Raw genomic sequence first — 5,232 nt, forward strand, 5'->3', positions numbered from 1 at the left:
GTATTTGTCACATACACATGGTTAGCAGATGTTAATGCAAGTGTAGCGAAATGCTTGTGCTTCTAGTTCCGAGAATGCAGTTATAACCAACGAGTAATCTAACTAACAACATCACAAAAACTACCTTATACACACAAGTGTAAGGGGATAAAGAATATGTACATAAAGATATGAATGAGTGATGGTACAGAACGGCATAGGCAAGATGCAGTAGATGGTATAGAGTACAGTATATACATATAAGATGAGTAATGTAGGGCAAAAATTCTGTGCAACTTCCAGCGCGTGATTTACTGTGAACACTGAGGCTGTACCTGCTTTAAGTTACAGTTTTACTGTGAACACTGAGGCTGTACCCACTAAGTTACAGTTTTACTGTGAACACTGAGGCTGTACCCACTAAGTTACAGTTTTACTGTGAACACTGAGGCTGTACCCACTAAGTTACAGTTTTACTGTGAACACTGAGGCTGTACCTGCTTTAAGTTACAGTTTTACTGTGAACACTGAGGCTGTACCTGCTTTAAGTTACAGTTTTACTGTGAACACTGAGGCTGTACCCACTTTAAGTTACAGTTTTACTGTGAACACTGAGGCTGTACCCACTTTAAGTTACAGTTTTACTGTGAACACTGAGGCTGTACCTGCTTTAAGTTACAGTTTTACTGTGAACACAGAGGCTGTACCTGCTTTAAGTTACAGTTTTACTGTGAACACAGAGGCTGTACCTGCTTTAAGTTACAGTTTTACTGTGAACACTGAGGCTGTACCTGCTTTAAGTTACAGATTTACTGTGAACACTGAGGCTGTACCTGCTTTAAGTTACAGTTTTACTGTGAACACTGAGGCTGTACCTGCTTTAAGTTACAGTTTTACTGTGAACACTGAGGCTGTACCTGCTTTAAGTTCCAGTTTTACTGTGAACCCTGAGGCTGTACCCACTTTAAGTTACAGTTTTACTGTGAACACTGAGGCTGTACCCACTTTAAGTTACAGTTTTACTGTGAACACTGAGGCTGTACCTGCTTTAAGTTACAGTTTTACTGTGAACACTGAGGCTGTAGCCACTTTAAGTTACAGTTTTACTGTGAACACTGAGGCTGTACCCACTTTAAGTTACAGTTTTACTGTGAACACTGAGGCTGTACCCACTTTAAGTTACAGTTTTACTGTGAACACTGAGGCTGTACCCACTTTAAGTTACAGTTTTAACAGTGGCCAAGTAGGCTACTGTGGCTATTTGATCATAATGTAGGCCTACCAGAGAGGCCTAACATCAAAAACAATGGAGAAAATGCATCCCATAATATTTTAACATGGAAATGAGCTGTTCTTTCATTCAGCCTACAGGAGCAGCCAATGTGTGGTGTTCAATGCAGATCTACATTCCACCAGACTATTGAAGAAAACAACATGCAGGGCTTGACCTTTAACCTGTTTATCCACTTGTCCTTCAGACATGGAGGTGACTGAAAATGTATTGTTTGATGCAAGAAACCACTTTACAGAATAAAATGCATTTTTATTCCCGAACATTTATTAGAGAGAATCAGTCAAATTATGCTACCCTCTGCCTATTGGCTACTTAGCTTATTCAAGCTTGTCTCAAAATACAACACCGCTCTTTACCTGACTTACTTTTCAAATATGTCAAATGTATACGTTTTGTGCTCTTGTAGGAAGTAGTCACTCCCTTATTGCTGACTACAACTGATCTATAACTGGGCTAATAACTCACTAGTGTTGCGTTGATTCCACAGTAAAGGGAAAAGTTGATCGCCTTGGAGATGGACCCGTGGATCGCGATCGACTAGAAATGCCTTGGAGATGGACCAGTGGATCGTGATCGACTAGAAATGCCTTGGAGATGGACCGGTGGATCGTGATCGACTAGGGATGCCTTGGAGATGGACCGGTGGATCGTGATCGACTAGAAATGCCTTGGGATGGACCAGTGGATCGTGATCGACTAGCGATGCCTTGGAGATGGACCAGTGGATCGTGATCGACTAGCGATGCCTTGGAGATGGACCGGTGGATCGTGATCGACTAGAAATGCCTTGGGATGGACCAGTGGATCGTGATCGACTAGAAATGCCTTGGAGATGGACCAGTGGATCGTGATCGACTAGCGATGCCTTGGAGATGGACCAGTGGATCGTGATCGACTAGGGATGCCTTGGAGATGGACCAGTGGATCGTGATCGACTAGGGATGCCTTGGAGATGGACCAGTGGATCGTGATCGACTAGCGATGCCTTGGAGATGGACCAGTGGATCGTGATCGACTAGGGATGCCTTGGAGATGGACCAGTGGATCGTGATCGACTAGGGATGCCTTGGAGATGGACCAGTGGATCGTGATCGACTAGAAATGCCTTGGAGATGGACCAGTGGATCGTGATCGACTAGAAATGCCTTGGAGATGGACCGGTGGATCGTGATCGACCGGTTGGTGACCACTGTCTGGAAAGTTGAGTTAAGTTTAATCTCGTGCTTCTCTCTCTGTGGGCTGATATTTTTGTGTGGCAGTCCCAGTCCCAGGGAGCTGCGGCAGTCCCTGAGCTACTGCCTGCATGGGAGGTCCCGTTGCTTTATCTTGGCCCTGAGCTACTGCCTGCATGGGAGGGAATAGGGAATGTTTTTTCCCTAAACAAACGAGGGATTTCAGTAACAGCACTTTTCAGTCGGAGCAACAAGTGAGAAACAACATGGCCGAAATGATGGTGCAGCTTCAGCACAGACTGTGGTGCCTGTTCTCTGCAGCAGGGAGGAGAGAGACAGTGTGACAGACATTTGCTGTGGTGCCTGTTCTCTGCAGCAGGGAGGAGAGAGAGACAACGTGCGCCAGTCACACAGGCACTCACTGTCATATTTTAACAAAGTGTGGCCATCGGGCTCCCTCCTGAGTCATTTGGGTTCGTCGCCAAACCCACTGGCTCCAGGTCATCTAAAAGTCTTTGCTAGGTAAAGTCCCCCCTTATCTCAGCTCACTGGTCACCATAGCAACACCCACCCGTAGCACGCGCTCCAGCAGGTATATTTCACTGGTCATCCCCAAAGCCAACACTTCCATTGGCTGCCTTTCCTTCCAGTTCTCTGCTGCTAATGACTGGAACGAACTGCAAAAATCACTGAAGCTGGAGTCTCATATCTCCCTCTCTTTAACTTTAAGCATCAGCTGTCAGAGCAGCTTACCGATCACTGTACCTGTACACAGCCCATCTGTAAATAGCCCACCCAACTACCTCATCCCCATATTGTTATTTTCCTCTTGCACCCCAGTATCTCTATTTGGACATCATCATCTGCACATCTATCACTCCCGTGTTAATGCTAAATTGTAATTATCTCACCTCTATGGCCTATTTATTGCCTTTACCTCCCTACTCTTCTACATTTGCACACACTGTACATAGATTGTTCTATTGTGTTATTGACTGTACGTTTGTTTATGTGTAACTCTGTGTTGTTTGTGTCTCACTGCTATGCTTTATCTTAGCCAGGTCGCAGTTGTAAATGACAACTTGTTCTCAACTGACCTACCTGGTTAAATAAAGGAGAAATAAAACATACATTTGTGTGTCTTAATCACACAGTGCAGTTAAATCCTCAGACCAGCTGTGCATGTAGTTGATTTAAGTCAAACACATCGGGTTGGTCTATATATAAAAATTAAAAATCCGTTTTGAACATGTAGACATGGTCGGAAAAAAAGACGACTTACGGTCGACCAAGGAGGCAAATTATGTGAAAATATACCAAAATAGCCATTGGTGAACAGGGTACAGAGCATTAGTTCTGAGGGAGAACTTGGAGATACTAACAAAAGGAAAACTAGTCTGTCACTCAGAAGAAATTATGTATCAATTCAACAAATAGGCATACTATTACAAATAAATGGGATTAAATGGTGAGCCACACTGTACAAACCTGCATTCAATGTCATCCAACTTCAGGCCAACAGAGGTCACTGTACAGTCCACTGTCAGACGAGTAGCAGGCTGTAGTATCTCGTCTTGCTTTCTCTCTAATAGTGTAAAGATCTGACTCACTGTTGCTGGTCACAGTCCAGCCTCTCCTCTTCTTTCACCTTGTCCTTCTCCTATTCCTCCTGTCAGTTCTTCTCTCTACAGCACACTACACTACAGCACACTACAACACGATCCTCAGCTTGCCTGCCTGGCTGGCCCTACAAACAGTGACTTCATTGTCTCCTTTATACCAAACAGATTGCTGCTCCCCCCCTTCCTCCTGTTCTCCTCCACCCTACAGACCTCCACATATCCTCCTGTTCTCCTCCACCCTACAGACCTCCACATATCCTCCTGTTCTCCTCCACCCTACAGACCTCCACATATCCTCCTGTTCTCCTCCACCCTACAGACCTCCACATATCCTCCTGTTCTCCTCCACCCTACAGACCTCCACATATCCTCCTGTTCTCCTCCACCCTACAGACCTCCACATATCCTCCTGTTCTCCTCCACCCTACAGACCTCCACATATCCTCCTGTTCTCCTCCACCCTACAGACCTCCACATATCCTCCTGTTCTCCTCCACCCTACAGACCTCCACATATCCTCCTGTTCTCCTCCACCCTACAGACCTCCACATATCCTCCTGTTCTCCTCCACCCTACAGACCTCCACATATACTCATGTTCTCCTCCACCCTACAGACCTCCACATATCCTCCTGTTCTCCTCCACCCTACAGACCTCCACATATCCTCCTGTTCTCCTCCACCCTACAGACCTCCACATATCCTCCTGTTCTCCTCCATCCTGCAGACCTCCACATATCCTCCTGTTCTCCTCCACCCTACAGACCTCCACATATCCTCCTGTTCTCCTCCACCCTACAGACCTCCACATATCCTCCTGTTCTCCTCCACCCTACAGACCTCCACATATACTCATGTTCTCCTCCACCCTACAGACCTCCACATATCCTCCTGTTCTCCTCCACCCTACAGACCTCCACATATCCTCCTGTAAAAACAGTAGAATACGTACCAGACTGACTTTCACTAGCAACCGGTCAGAGCAGGATGTTAGTAAGACTGTGGTAACTTACTGATCAGAGGTGTTCCTCACCAGTCACTGCTCTGTCACCGTGAGCGATTCTACTGCGATTCTTCCTCCAGACATGGGCCAAGTCCTCTGAGACAAATCTGAGATGACTCTGCAGTAGATACTAGTTGTTATATACTGTCCTCTGAGACACATA

The 5,232-nt window shown here is 45.7% G+C and overlaps 2 long non-coding RNA genes across 6 annotated transcripts; both read right to left on the reverse strand.

Annotated features, from left to right (window-relative positions):
- Positions 1-236: 236 nt before the first annotated feature.
- LOC127918534 (uncharacterized) lies at positions 237-1,639 on the reverse strand. Of its 5 annotated transcripts, none has more exons than XR_008100333.1 (4): positions 1,107-1,639; positions 939-1,022; positions 729-896; positions 237-644 (listed from the first exon to the last, which is right to left on the reverse strand). It is a non-coding gene; the product is annotated as an uncharacterized LOC127918534 (long non-coding RNA). The 5 variants fall into 5 exon arrangements; XR_008100330.1 differs by having other exon boundaries at positions 244-644; positions 813-896; XR_008100334.1 differs by lacking the exon at positions 939-1,022 and having other exon boundaries at positions 247-644; positions 813-896.
- Positions 1,640-3,938: 2,299 nt separating this feature from the next.
- On the reverse strand, positions 3,939-4,995 carry LOC127918535 (uncharacterized). The gene is made up of 4 exons (XR_008100335.1): positions 4,944-4,995; positions 4,796-4,906; positions 4,685-4,758; positions 3,939-4,647 (listed from the first exon to the last, which is right to left on the reverse strand). It is a non-coding gene; the product is annotated as an uncharacterized LOC127918535 (long non-coding RNA).
- Between the last annotated feature and the right edge of the window lie 237 nt (positions 4,996-5,232).

This window comes from Oncorhynchus keta, unplaced genomic scaffold (genome assembly GCF_023373465.1).
Source record: "Oncorhynchus keta strain PuntledgeMale-10-30-2019 unplaced genomic scaffold, Oket_V2 Un_contig_1442_pilon_pilon, whole genome shotgun sequence".
NCBI lineage: Eukaryota > Metazoa > Chordata > Actinopteri > Salmoniformes > Salmonidae > Oncorhynchus > Oncorhynchus keta.